General features: G+C 46.3%; 1 pseudogene; it reads left to right on the top strand.

Annotated features, from left to right (window-relative positions):
- The first annotated feature begins 14,408 nt into the window (after positions 1-14,408).
- LOC103304690 (neugrin-like) lies at positions 14,409-15,097 on the top strand (annotated as a pseudogene).
- Positions 15,098-15,597: the final 500 nt, after the last annotated feature.

Here is a 15,597-nt window from a genome sequence, read left to right as displayed (position 1 = left end):
CCAACCTTTGCTAGCCGCAAACTCCTCAATTTCACTCCCTTCCCCCTTTTCTTTTTTCAAGGCCTCAAACAATTTTTTAGCCTTCTCCTGAATCAACACCAGGCTAACTGGGATATGCCATTGATACTGCTCATCCAGCCAAAGCACTAATAATCTTTCCATCTCAATAATGAGACCACTACGCTGCTCTGTAACCACAGTTGATTTCATAGGAGCAGATCCTTTCACATGTTCAAGTACACGCTTTTTATCGCTGATGATCTTCGCGACAGTCATATGATGTACACCAAGCAACCGGGCGATGTTCCTCAGTGTTCCGCCCTTTTTCGAGCGTCTTATTATGTCTCCTTTCACTTCCATTGTGAGGGCTTTCCTTCTTTTTGTAGCACTGCCATCAGAAAAATCTGCCTTAATCTTAGGACCCATAAGGCAGGGCAAAAAGTGTTCAAAATAACAATACAAACAAAAGAGAGTGAATGAAGCACAATCCAAAACGGCTTATAAACGGCGACTGAAAGACAGCGTCTTCCTTGTATAGCGCCGCATGATGACTTATTCATCCACTCCGCTGGCCAACTTTTTCCCGGGCGAACTTTGTGCAAACGCCTTACATCCAATGACAGAACTTTTTTACATATATAAATAAATTGCAAATGGCAACATAACCACAAAACAAAGTATGTCATGTCGGAAGTAACTGGAGGACTGTCGAGAGAGAGAGAGATTTTTTATTCCATTAATTTTATACATTCTTTGATTAACTCTTGTAATTGATGTGACCAGGGTTGGAACTTGCAATCTTCCATTATTGAAATTATTCACTGACCCACTTAGCTGTTTGGCCTCGGTCAGACATATGTGACATTTTAAGTAACAACCCAATAATGTACCAGAAAATAGATAGATACAAAAACCATCATGATGACTTAGATAGTGGTGGAAGGCTAGAATAGCATTCATGGGATTTCAAAAGTGTCTTTTTTTCCCAAGGAAATATTTAAAGTAAGCTATATCAATGTCAGACTGTATTATTGCATAAATTATTTTATATGCTGAGAATGAAGCACTGATAAGGTCAGTAGGAACTTGATATCAGCAAGGCAGGCATGCTGGGAAACACCAAAAGTGTATTTTTTAATGTCCATTTTAAATAAATTCTACTTAAATCCATCTTTAGAAAAGGTTTAAACTTGATGCTTCCCAATAATTTTACTGTTTTATTGTGAAAAGTTTTGGACATATTTGGTGCTATTGAATCAGCATATCCTACCTTATAATAGAGAAACATGCAAATTGACCGCACCTCCGCTATGCCCATGATTGGGCCTGCGAGAGGCTGGGGGCAGGACTCCGGGTGGCCTTTCCGGCTGTTGAGAAGACCAAGATGGCGGCGGCCATCGCCACCCGGGGGGGCGTGGCCGGGCCCAGCCAGGCGCTCCCGGGGCATCCAGGCAGAGATCGCCACCCGGGGGGGCGTGGCCGGGCCCAGCCAGGCGCTCCCGGGGCATCCAGGCGGAGATCGCCACTGGGTGGGGCGTGGCACGACTCACCCAGCCCCTCCCAGGGTCCCTGGGAACATTGCAGGCATGTGGTTGCTGAGACCCAAACCAGGCCTCTGGCCACAGATTCATAGCTTTGCGGAGACCTAGGGCAGGGATCTGCTTCATCTGCAGAGAGACAGAGGTTCTGCAGTGCCCCCAAGACGTGGGTGGGCCCAGCCAGGGATCAAGGGGCATGGAAGGACTCCTGGCAGAGGGGCAAGGACCCTCACCCCTGAGGCGGGGGTTGAGGGGTGGAGCCACCTCAGTGAAGGGGTGCTGCACTGCAGGGTACTGGACTGACTGACGTGATTCAGAGAAGCTCCCAGTGCTAATGGGCCTCGCTCAGGTGGCCTTCACACTTCAGAGGCAGTGACTCCTGCTCCTGCCTTCACCCAAAAGCAAGCTCGCTACACCCTGCCCCATAGCAGAGCATGCCTAGGCAGTGAGTGGGAAGGCTTCCACCTGCTTCGGAGAAGGGGAGGCAGTAAAGAATGGGGGGAGAGGAAAGAATGTGGAGCATCCGCAATGAAGAGGTGCTTGAGAAAGAGGCTGGGAAGCCTGACTGGAAGGTTTGTTCTGTTTGCTGGGCCGCTGCCCCTTAGGAAGCGCAAAGAGCATGGCTCTGAGGACTTCCTGTGTGCTCTGAGGGCTTCCTGAGTCAAGTTCCACAGCCAACTGGAATTGGCCTCAGTTTCCTGGTCTTTAAAATGGATGAAGCGTGTCCCAGTGCCTTCACTGAGCTTTGATGGCCAATTGAGATACTATATAAAGAAAATGAGGGAAGAAGTGAGAAAGAAAAGGAAGGACAAAAAAACACAAAAGAAAGATTGAAAGGAACCTGTAAACCCATTGTCACTTAAATAGGGAATATAGTCAGTAGTGTTGTAATGATGGTATGATGCCAGGTGGGTACTCGAAATATCGGGGAACACTTTGTAAAGTATATGATTGTCTAACCACTATTCTGTAACTAATATAAAACCTGAAACCAATACAAAATAATGTTGAATGTAAAGAAATGAAAATTGGAGTGAAATTTTTATAAATTTCAAAGTTTAAATAAAAGCTGTAAAGGAAGGAAGAGGAGAATAAAAAGTGTTTTTCATTTTGCCACTTCATTAAAAAGACAGTTGTCTTTATATGGTGCTTTTATACTTTTCTAAGTCATTATCTCATTTTAATTTCTGGGCAACTTAAAGACAAGATAAGTATTCCCTCCACTATTCAAAGAAAGGAAATCTTGGTGTCTGGTCCTAATGATTCAATCGTCAAGCCCTTATTGTAAAGCAGGGTTAGTAAAATTTTCTGTGCAGGGTCATATCTATACTAATAAAAGCCTTGGGGGTGATCAGGCCAGCAGGGGAGGGTATTTGGGGGCAATCAGGCCCGCAGAGGAGCAGTTAGGGGTCAATCAGGCCAGCAAGGAAGCAGTTAGGGGGCAATCAGGCAGGTAGGTGAGTGGTGAGGAGCCAGCAGTCCTGGATTGTGAGAAGGATGTCCAACTGCAGGATTAGGCCCGATTCGGCCTAATCCTGCAGTTGGACATCCCCCGAGGGGTCCCATATTAGAGAGGGTGCAAGTTGGGCTGAGGGACACCCTCCCCAGTGCACGAATTTCATGCACCGGGCCTCTAGTTGAAAATAAAATATAATGATGTACTACTGAAATGTAGTGCAAAAATGTCCATGTTCAAAACCATCATTTTGGCTGTTTGAACCTGAATAGGATGAGAGTATTTACAAAACGGATATGAATAAAGATTACAAACTTCCCATAATCAGTACACGCATATAGCTTTTCTCCAATGTGAACTCTCCTGTGGATAAGGAGGTGATTATTGCAGGTAAAAGATTTCCCACATTCACTACACTCATATGGTTTTGCACCACTGTGAACTCTCTGGTATTGAGTGAAGTTACTGTGTTGCCTAAAGGACTTCCTACAGTCACTATACACTTAGGGCTTTTCTCCACTGTGAACTCTGTGGTGTTGGATGAGGGTAAACGTGTGTGTAAATGACTTCCCACAGTTATTATGCTCATGGCTTTTCTCCAGTGTGAACTCTCCTGTGGATAAGGAGGTGATTATTGAACGTAAAAGCTTTCCCACATTCACTACATTCATAAGGTTTTCACCAGTGTGAACTCTCTGGTGTGGAGTGATGGTACTGCTTTGATTGAAGGACATCCTGCAATCATGACACTCATACAGCTTTTCTCCAGTGTGGACTTTGTTGTTGAATGAGTTTGGACCTCAGAATGATGGACATCCCATGATCACTACACTCCAAGGGCTTTTCTATAGTGTAAACTCTTCTATGATGAATGAGGTTTAAGATTTCTCTAAAAGATTTCCCACCTTTTTTACACTTATAATTCACTTCATAAAGGTCAGTCTACTGAAGATCACAAAACAAGGAAGACCTCAAACAAAATGACACACACATGGAAAGCACCACATGGAAGAGAAGCAGGATTGTCAGCTCATTCTTCTGCTAACAGTGTTCAGCATGGTTTGTCTGCTGGTGACATGGAAAGCTGTGCTGAAATATGATTATGTCTCATTGCAAGTAATCTCTCTCTCTCCCTCTCTCTGTGTATATATATCTATCTCTATCTCTATATCTATATGTATATATACATGCACAGGGTAATATGCAAAGTGTTCCCTCGGGAGTTCAACAGGGAGAACAATCGCCCCCAATGATGTGCGCTGACCACCAGAGGATTGTTCGGAACATGTTAGGTGACTAATGGCAGCAGCAGGGCGCTGAGGAGGCGAGGGAAGGAGGAGGCGGGCAGGTGGGGGGAACCATGCCGTGGAAGTACACGTGCAGTGAAGGATGGAAGAGGTGGGGAGGCAGGGAATCTGATTGACCTTGATCCCTGGCCAGGCCTAGGGACCCCATGAACAATTTCATGCACCAGGCCTCTAGTATTCAATACATTAGTAGTTGGTGTTAAAGAACTATTTAAGCTTGTATGTACATCTCATAACACATGTGCAGGTCAATGTTAGAGAATACTGAAGGCGAAGCAATGCAGAGAAACAGGTGATGCAAAAAGTCCACACAGGAGAAGGTAGTCAAAGGCCAGAAGATCACAGGTGAAATGACAAGTCAGCACAGTGTCAAGTATGGCAGAGAAAAGGTAGAAATGTGCTATTGCGCATGGTACGTGCACCTAAACACTGTTGGAAATGAGCAGGTGCTTGGTATGATCTAAACACAATGCTTATACCATATCCAGCCCACATTTGCAACTCAACAGGACCAGGCCTCTTCTGAGACCACCCTGCATGTTCACCCTGTAAAATAAATCAGGGTTCATCCTGCATGTTCCTCTCTACAAGTATGTACAACAGAAATGTTCCAAGTATTAATGAAATATGACAGGGATGGCCTAGAGCCATTTGGCTTGCAATCGTTTTTAAGGAAGATAATATTAGAAACAACGTTAGTGTGATCTTTTAAGAGCAGCTCAAGGTTCATGGAAGTACAGACCATAACCTGACACAGGCAGTCACCAAGGACCTTTGTCTAGAGGAAGGAGGTATAAATGGAAGCCATGGATCTGGACATAGTCACCCTGCCAGGGAGAGGAATAGCAGGTGGGACCCATTAAGCTGTCTGTAAGACTCCTGACTCCCAGACACATCCTGCACTTTCTGAGGCAATGTATGTTGAGACTTTGCTCAGGGCTCTCCACAGACCTCACCCATGGCAGCAACAGCACATTTGACAGAACAGTGGGGAAAATGAGCAGAGCCCATGGTCTGGCTGTAGAAGAGTGAAAGCTACATCAGAGGAATAAAGGACCCAGGACACTGGGAGAATGTGAAGGTCTTACCTACAGATGATACAAATGCAAACACTTCCAGCATCACATCACAACAGAGAAGTCTCTGAGGTTCATCAAGGAGCCCCCATTCCTCCTGAGAGAAGAATCCTCAACGTTCATATACCCTCATAATGGGGACAGTACAGCCAACGATCAGATTCACTCCTAAGGTTCCAACTCTGTCATACTTCCACGCTCCACATTAATCTGCTCTCTCCACTCCACACACCAGAGAAGATATCAGGGAGTCATCCCATGAAAGTCACTTTCATCTTATATTTCTACTGATATTTTGTCTTCCCACAATAAAGGCAGTTGAGCAGATAGAATATAAATGAGCTCTGGGATTCACATGTATGCCACACTTCCTCTTGACAGTAGAGTGGGTGTCAAGAACTGTGGTTAGGAAGAAATGTCGGCCATACAGGGAGTGTGAGTGATTTGATACTGATCTTATAGGTCAATACCTGTGTAGTCCCTCAGACTGTTCCTCAAAGACACCAAATACATTGCGTCAAACTTCACCTTTACAACCACAATCCCAAAATGCTGAGGCCATAGCTTTGTATTACCTGCTGCACATAGTTCTTTGAACAACACTTCTCTCACACAGTTTCTTTCCCAGAGGCACAACTTCAAAGGAAACACAAATTTGCATTGGCAAGGACAAGCTGTTTCTTAATCACCTTATTTTCCAAATTGATAGATTACCATCTCCATAATCCATTTCTCTCTTACCATGCTGGTGGAGAATTTCAAGCCTGATGAACACTGATGTATACTCTCATTCTTAACCATCAGTGTGTCACCCTCAAAAACAAAAGGCAGGTGGGTACATAAATGTCATCCAAGCCTGAACATGGCAGGTAGCACCAAAACATCACCCTTCCCAGGCATTATCAAAAAATTACCCTTATTTTATCGTCCAGACTCCACCAGAAATGGACTCTCCCTACTTTCACTCTTATGTCAATGTCACGGTGCTCTGGCCATGAAGTCACACTCCCTCTCCAAGTGCTCATCACTCTTTCTGCCACACCTCTCTCACACCTGCACTGCTACAGTCCCGCCACCTGTAATCATCTCCTCACCCTTCTACTTATTATTCAGCATGTGTGCTCAAGAGAATGCTTGCCAAATTCAAACAGAATCAAGTATTGCACAGACTCTGATAGTCCACACTCATAGAGGCAGCCTTGAATCCTGCTCTGAAGGCCTCTCTCCATAACTGCTTTTCCCTTAAATGTAATCTATGAAGAACCATAGTCAGATCTCAGATACTCACACCTTCCCTCCCCTGGTGCTGCAGGGTTCAATGTGGTCAGGCTGAAAGAACGCTGTAAGCAGAGAGGAGTCTGGGAGGTGCGGAGGCCCCACCAGGCCTGAGGGTGCTCAACAAGCTTCAGACACACCCTGCACAGCAAGGACGCTGCCTCCCAGGCCTCCTACTCACCATGAGTGGGCTGAGCCTGTGAGTCCTGGAAGAAACTGAAGAGATCAAAATGCCCACCAGGAGGAGGAAGGTGGAAGTCCCACCCTAACCAGATGCACTGACACAAAGTGTCCTTTAGCTCCGCCTACGTGGTCACATTACTTTCAGGGTAATGTAGTTTTCTCAAACGCCAAGGGGAGGGCAAGCATCCCAGCCAATGACATTGGTGAATAAAGGTGATGTGGTTCAGCAAGTGCCCCTGGGGAAGGACAAGATGGGGCCAGAAACCTGGTTAACTGGAACTGATTGGCAGACTTCCCAGGAGATTGGTGAGGGGAGAACCGGGAGAGATCCCCCAAATAATATATGCACAGGCAAAAATGGGAGACATCTGTAATACTATCAGTGATCAAAAAGAGATATTAATTTTTTAAAAAATATATAATATATCCCAGCTGGTGTCCTTCAATGGTTGAGCACTGATCTGTGATCCATGAGGTCCTGGTTCTATTCCATGTTAGGGAACATATAAATAGGGAAAATTCCTCCATGGTGGGGCCCAGAATTTGAGAGACATTTTCCTCTGGACCCGCGCATAATAAATGTAACTCCATCTCTCTAAGTATTGCTTGGTTCTTCTCCTGAAAGGGCAGAGCAGGACAGCACAAAATGTACTGTACCCTCCATCCTGTGTAACTATGTATATGACTCCTTTTTCTTAGAAAACCGCGAGAATGTAACAGTTGCATAAACCTGCCAATAAGAATGTAGAGAAGTAGACTCAGTCCAAATTAGGCAATCTCTGTAACCCACGTCACTTCCCTAAGCCCACCCAAATGTCCAACCCTTTATAAACTACTGCTCTCCCGGGGTTCGCTCTCTCTGGCCCCACTGCTGCATCAGGAGGAGGCTGGGAGCCAAACCCGGGTTTGAATAAAGACTCTTTGCTTTTGTATCGGAGAAAAGGCTCCCTAGTGGTTGATTATTGGGGACCCTAAACTCTGGGCATAACATTTGGGGGCTCGCCCCGGGGTTTCCCAATACCCACGAGGGACCCGATCCGAAGAGTCTGACTGCTGACTGACCGCGGTAAGTGTCTGTATTGTCTGTTCTGTGCGAGCTCGCTTCTGAAGCCAAGTCTGAAGTGCCCAAAAACGGTCTAAGTGGACGCACAGGTGGACCTTAGGTAGGAGGGTCAGAGAACGCTCTGATTCTCCGTCTGGAGGGGCGTAAAAACCCCCGTCTGGAGGGGAGTGGCTTCCCCTCAAACCTCTGGGACGAAGCGGGTCGCTCTGCTGGTTGGCGCAGGGCCATCGTCCAGCTGTTCCTGGGTGTCTTTGTCTGTTTGGTTTCTGTGTCTTTCTGTGGACTTCTGTGGACTTACTGGACGGACATTATGGGATAGACTCAGTCCACTCCAAGTGAGTGGAAAGGGGAGTTTAATTCCCCCCCCCCCGAGGCCATAGAGCTTCCTCAGGCAAATTAATCAGGTGACTGTTTAAACTGGTAAATATCTAGTAGGAGTCAAAAACTCAGACTGTTTGGTATATAAATATAAATGTGAAAATATTTGTTATCTCTTTCTGCTGTTTAATTTATTTAAAGATAGGGCGGACCTGCTGTGGCGGAATACAAAGGAGCTGAGACACCTCTTTCTCAGAGTCCTTTGTTCTCCGTCAGAGAGGGAATCAGCCCACTTTGATGATAAAAATTACTCTGTTTGTATAAACAAAGGTTTCAGTTTGTTCTGATTTGTGAATTTACTGTATTAAATTGAATTTTAAAGTTCTAGGGTTGATTTAAAAGTATCAATTTATAACATTTCAAAGAACAAAAGAACTTTTATTTACAGCTTCCTTATCTCTTTTGGTGCTTGGAGACTCCCCTAACAGCTTCACAGGGCGGAGAGATATACAGGCCCTGTCCCTGCCTGTGACATCATAGTCCAACGTGGAACTAAGGCTGAAGTTACTATTAACTCTTTATAGACCCCGTTAACCGTTTGTTTAACTTACTGTTTTCAGTTATTAGGATCCTCATAGAGGACATAACCTGATCTTTCCCTTCCTCTCTCATTCTGATTCTAATAGCATCTGTAACTGGATTAAAAATCTTTTCTTTCAGGAGGCCATCCAGGCTTTCAGCTTGCAAGAAATCTCCTGCGAGAGGAGAGAGGGACCCCCCAGAAGGGGCTGGAGGCTCTCCCTCTCAACAGGTGTTTGTTTTGTGTTTTGTCATGTTGGTATCAGGACTATTGGTTTTGTCTTTTTGTCTTATATTTTCTGTCATAATTGGGCCCTATATGTATATATTATTTATTGAGTTTTGATTTGTCAAGGTTTTGTCAGTTTGTTATCAGTTTGTTAAAATCCTCTTAGAGGACATTGAGTGGTTCTTCCCTTCCAGTTTAACCTTTGACTGTGTGATTGGATTACTGAGCTTTTATCAAGGTTTTGCCTCTCCTGAAATAATGCTGTATGTGTAACCTGTCCCTCCCTGAGCCAGACTGCAGGATGACTTTTCCTTCAACACACTGGTCCCGCCCACTGGCCTATGGCAGAAGCCGGAAAAAGCGACGATAGGAAAGGGAGGCCCCCATCAGGGGACTTAGAGGCAGTGTTCCTGTTATCTGCTTAGATCCCAAGAATGTAAGAATACTTATTTACTGAAATGATATTAGGGCAGATGTTTGTTTGATATTTTGTTGTCTGCCTGGTTATAATTATTTGTTCATATATAGAAGAAAAAACAACAACAACACATTTAATTTGTTTAAGGCTGAGTGCTCTGACAGGTAGAAACCCCCCCGCCCCCCACCCCGAGTGGCCACTGGGATTCTTTTTTCCCAGGGGTTTTTTCTCTCTGTCAGAGGGGGAATCGGCCTGCCTAACAACATTTCTGTCTATATTTATTAATTTAAAGATATAAAGTTATAACAATTGTAGTCCAAAGAGATTTAAAGGAGGGACCACATTCTAAAATTAACTATAAGAAGGAAGCTGGAGCTGGCAAAGTCACAAAGTCTGCCCAGCAAGCTCAAAACCTAAATGAATCTTATTTCTGACACCTGCCACCACCCAGTCTTAATCAGTGGTGGAGGAACGGTCTCAGAAGTGTTTGTCTCAATTGGCCATTAAGTTTAATGTGATTAATGTACATTGTAAAACCTTTCAAAGAAAAGGAAAATATTTTGTAAGCCACTTGGTCCTTGTGTGTGTGTGGCAACTCTTAAGTTATAATTTTAAAATCAGTAATTTTTAATAGAAACACACTCAAGCAGAGTGGCTTTTCAGAAAGGTCAGGGAGTCTGATTACAGTGTAGGGGTCACCGGTTCCCCCATGCCACCTTCGTTAGCAGGGGGCAAGCGCTTTTCCCAGTGGGAACAGAGAGTGGATTGCCAGATGAAAAAGCCTCGGTGGGACCCGCGCCGCGCTCCCTGCCTCCGCCCACCCAGTGTCCCTCCACTCCAGGGGTTGTTTTAAGTGGCTAGAGGCAGCAACGAGGAGGGAAATTCCCTTGTGACCCCCTCCGCCCCAATGAGACCCAAGAACCCTCGGCGACTCCTTGGACACTTTTCACCGTGTTCTTTTAGGGGGCTTAAAGGCGGCAGCTAGAAATTTCCCTTTCCAGGCTTATCAGAATCTGAGATTCTTATCTGTAGGTAAAACGTGGCAGTTTGAAATTCAAGCGGCTGAGCCTGCTCCCTTCTCCCTCTGCCTTTTCTAAATATTTTAAAATAATAAAAGATTTAAGGCATGGTTATGCATTTTTGAAGACCATAGAAGAAGGTTTAAAGACTAATTTAAAATTGTAAAATTTAGCCGAAACCGGTTTGGCTCAGTGGATAGAGCGTCGGCCTGCGGACTCAAGGGTCCCAGGTTCGATTCCGGTCAAGGGCATGTACCTTAGTTGCGGGCACATCCCCAGTAGGGGGTGTGCAGGAGGCAGCTGATCGATGTTTCTCTCTCATCGATGTTTCCAACTCTCTATCCCTCTCTCTTCCTCTCTGTAAAAAATCAATAAAATATATATTTAAAATTGTAAAATTTATAAAAGTTTATATATATAGTAAGAAAAAGAACAGAGAAATATTAGAAGGAAGAAAAAGCCAGCAGCAAATAGGAAGGAATTAGTATACCTATTATAAGAAGCAGAGGCACTGGAAGAGAAAATATCCTGGCAGGTTAGCTAGAGAAGCAGAAAGGGGAGACTCAGACTCCAAGGGTCTTTAACTTAGAGGAAAAGGACTGACAGGACCGGGGTTCCTTTCCATTAAGCCTCCAGGGTAACCTTACAAGTGGGGGGCAAACCTGTTAGTTTCCTGGTAGACACTGGAACAGCCTATTCAGTCTTGACAGAGCCGATGGGACCCGTAACCTCTAAGAAGACAGCAGTCCAGGAAGCCACCGGACAAATTGCCTGTTTTCCTTAGACATCAAAAAGGACTATGGACCTCGGAAAGAACATGGTAACTCATTCATTTCTGGTCATGCCAGAATGCCCGTACCCCCTGTGTAGATGTGACCTCCTACAGAAACTATTTGGACGTGCCATCATATCCTTTGAGGGGGATGGAGCGGGAATTCTTAGGAGCAGTTGGATACTGCAACCTGTAGATACCGGGGCTCATAGATATTGCTAAACCTCTAGACTCAAGTACTGGGGGAATGCAGCCACTGAACTAAACCGAAGTAGAACAATGGGCCTTTAAGGAGCTAAAGAAAGCTCTCATCTCAGCACCTGCCCTAGCCTTACCAGACTTCACGAAGCCCTTCCACCTCCACGTGAGTGGGGTAAGGGGCATTGCCAAAGGGGTTCTCACTCAGACTCTTAAGTCCCTGGAGGAGACCTGTTGCCTATCTGTCTAAGAGGCTAGACCCCGTGGCAGCAGGTTGGCCAGCGTGCCTCCAGGCAGTGGCCACCACAGCATTGCTGGTAAAGAAGGCAGATAAGCAGACTCTGGGCCAGGAACTAGCCCTGACCACACCCCATGGTGTGGAGGCCCTCCTTCGAGGTGCTCTAGAGAGATGGATGTCAAACACCAGGATCACCCAGTGCCAAGCTCTTCTCCTGGACCAGCTCTGCGTCCGGTTCCATAAGACACTGGCCATCAACCCTGCCAGCCTGCTTCCAGATGATGACCGAGAGGAACCCATTCGTGACTGCACAGAGGTAACAGACGCAGTACAAATGGCTCGCCCAGACCTGACAGATGCCCCATTATCATCACCAGACAAGGTACTGTTCACGGTTGGGAGCAGTTATGTTCAGGATGGCATCCGATATGCAGGGGCAGCGGTAGTCACCCTGGACTGCACCATTTGGGCTCAGTCCCTAAATAGGGGAACCATGGCACAAAAAGCCGAGCTTTTGGCCTTAATCCAGGCCCTCTGATGGGAACACAGTGCCATCCACCGGAAAAGAGGGTTACCAACCGCAGTGAAAAAGGACATTAAAAATAAGGAAGAAATTTTAGCCACATTAAAGGTCATCTGGTTCCCAAGGGCAGTTGCAATAGTGCACTGCAAAGGACATCAGAAAGGGAAGACAATTGAAGCCAGAGGAAATAGAGCCGCAGACCAAACTGCCAAGGAAGCCGCCCCAAAACCAGTGGGGCCTTTACAAGTTTTAGTAACCCTGCCGTACCTGGACCTATGCAGACCCCCTCCTACACCAAACAAGAGGAGGAATTGGCAGAACAGAAGCAAGCCATCAAAGGACCAGATGGTTGGTGTACCCTACCAGGTGAGAGACTGTTGGTCCCAGAGGCTCTAGGTTGGACGTTAGTTATCCAGTTACACCAGGCTACCCACTTGGCGTCACCAAGACTTCTGAACTTCTGCAAGGCAGGTACTCTTAGATAAAATAATTAAAAGCATAGTCACTAGAAGTACAGTTTGTGCACAGATAAATACTAAGCAAGGTAAGAAGGTCCCCCTAGAAATTCAGGCCCCAGGGAAATTCCCCCAGGAGAGCATTAGGAGGTAGATTTCACAGAAATTAAGCCACCAGCATCAGAGTACAAGTACCTGCTAGCTCTCATAGACACCTTCTCGGGTTGGGTTGAAGCATACCCCACTAGGACAGAAACTACCTCTATAGTTGCAAGGAGATTATACCTAGATTCAGGCTGCCAGTAGTCATAGGATCAGATAACAGCCCCGCCTTTGTAGCCAAGATATCTCAAAATATAGCTCAAGCCTTAGGACAGGCATGAGCAAGACTCAAAAAAAAAGAATTTAACTAAATTTACCCTAGAAACCGGTGAAAACTGGTCCAACCTCCTGCCCTTCACCCTCTTATGGGCCAGGTGTACCCCCTACCAGAAGGGGTTTCCCCCTTTTAGAGATTATATATGATAGACCTCCCCCCGCCGCTTCCTTTCCAGGGTCAGGAAGAAACTGAAAGCTGGAATTCATAACCATTCCCTTACTCAAGTCCTTACAGGCTCTGCAGTATACCCAGAAAGCCACCCATAAGCTTGTTCATGATGCTCTGCCAGTGCCCACTGCGGACCCTGTACATCCCTTCCAGCCCAAGGACTCGGTGTGGGTAAAGAAGTTCACTGCCCAAGGACTCACCCCAACCTGAAAGGGACACTACACTGTTATCTTGAGCACGCCCACAGCTATTAAAGTAGACAGCGTCCAGACCTGGCTATACCACTCCCAGCTTCTGCACCAGGAAACGGCCTAGATCCTGGCAACCACCCGTGAGATCCCTAGCCTGGGCTCCATGCAGGCCAGGAGGAAACTCGACACCTGCAGGAGGGGAACTGGAATTCACTGTGGACAGTACTGTTGGGGACTGTAGTACTAAAGGCCTTGGCCAGAAGTAAGAGACAAAGTAGAAATGCAAACCGTCTCATGATTGAGCCGGGTGTCCCAAGACAAGGGGGAAATGAAAGGGCAGAGCAGGACAGCACAAAATGTACTGTACCCTCCATCCTGTGTAACTATGTATATGACTCCTTTTTCTTAGAAAACCGCGAGAATGTAACAGTTGCATAAACCTGCCAATAAGAATGTAGAGAAGTAGACTCAGTCCAAATTAGGCAATCTCTGTAACCCACGTCACTTCCCTAAGCCCACCCAAATGTCCAACCCTTTATAAACTACTGCTCTCCCGGGGTTCGCTCTCTCTGGCCCCACTGCTGCATCAGGAGGAGGCTGGGAGCCAAACCCGGGTTTGAATAAAGACTCTTTGCTTTTGCATCGGAGAAAAGGCTCCCTAGTGGTTGATTATTGGGGACCCTGAACTCTGGGCATAACACTCCAGTTTTCTGTAACAGTACCGGCTCCCTTCTGGCCCTCATCTTGAAGCAGGGCCTTGCTTCTTCCCTCATCAGAGCACAGGGGCAGATGTTCGGCTCCTTTGGGACCACAGTCCCTTCACCAGGGACATATTCCATCGCCTTTTAGACAGCTCACCTTGCTCAGGGGCTGATGTTGTGGGTGTTAGATTTCCGGGGCAGTGAACTAAGAGACCAGGGCTGGGCGCTCCCTGATTTAGCCGAGACGCTTCAACCACCCATGTTGCTCCCACGATTGCTTCTGCTATTGGTTCTCTCCCCAGCTCCCAGAGACAACAGAAAAAAAGCCATCCTGTTCCATAAAATTCAGAGGAAAATGGAGCCGTGAGGGGCCACGCCCAGGACTTTGACCAGGGAAGCCAGGGAGCAGATCCGGTATTTACATGAAAGATTTCCAGAGTCCTGGTCATTTCCCAGATTGGCTGAAGGCTTGGATGTTAGCTCTGATGTGATCAGAAGGTTTTTAAAAGGCAATTTTGTGCCCACATTGGAGAAGAAACAGAAGCAGGATCAAAAGGTCCTTCAGAAAGCTGGGCTTGCCCACTTGCTCCGCCAGCTTCCAGGCCCTGGTGATGCCTGGGACCTGCTTTCTGCAGGCTGCCCTGTGTCAGGACCTGAAGCCTCATCCCAAGGCCATGGTCACAGCACAGCTTTGAGGGTGACAGAACCGAATACTAAGAGTACAAACACCCCGAGGAGACAGAGGGAAGGAATCAAGGAGTCCAGAGCCTGGAGAAGGAAAGCTTTGTGCCTGTTGCTGCAGCCCAAGGTCAGCACAGAGAGCTGCAGAAGTACTCCACCAGTGGTTGTGAGGGCACCAGAGGCTCTGACAGCGATGGATTGCCAAGTGCGAAGGAGCTGGAAGCATTGAAGGCAAGAGAACTGGGTGAGCAGAACTTCAGCAGCAAGGTAGTGTAGAGGGGGAGAGAGTTCTTTGACGACAATGGGAACTTCCTGTACAGAATTTGAACTGGAGCCAGGCTGGAGGTGTCATGTAAAATACAGCTGAGCGAGCATATTGGAGCTGCCTGGATTTCTGTGTGTGGATTGTCCACCTTGGAAATGATGAGTCTGAAAATGGAAGGAGCCACTTGGATTTCAATCTGACAAGAGACACTGAACTTTACAGGGCAGATGTCTATGCGGGCAGCATGAATAACAGGCTGGGTGTAGTCTAGTTTCCGGAACATGGCTCCTGATCTGACCATGTGGATATTCAGTACTCACCCTTCTTGCTTAGGCTTTCTATGTGTCGAAACCAGCCTGTGTCACATATGTTAGCAGTTAGTTGTCTACAATATGTGTGTGGAGGAATCGAAAAGTGTTCCTTCTGACATCGGTTACTTCTTGATTAATGAACACTAACAGATCTGGAGCTGCTTAGTCAATTGGTTATATTCATTTTGTGCAAAGTAAAGTGAAAAGCAGCAATAAAAAAGTATATACATATATGCATAGTCCATGGACATAGA

The sequence above is a fragment of the Eptesicus fuscus genome, unplaced genomic scaffold (genome assembly GCF_027574615.1).
Source record: "Eptesicus fuscus isolate TK198812 unplaced genomic scaffold, DD_ASM_mEF_20220401 scaffold_55, whole genome shotgun sequence".
Lineage (NCBI taxonomy): Eukaryota > Metazoa > Chordata > Mammalia > Chiroptera > Vespertilionidae > Eptesicus > Eptesicus fuscus.
Note: the sequence above shows the minus strand (reverse complement) of the source record. Positions and strands in the feature narration are given on the sequence as shown.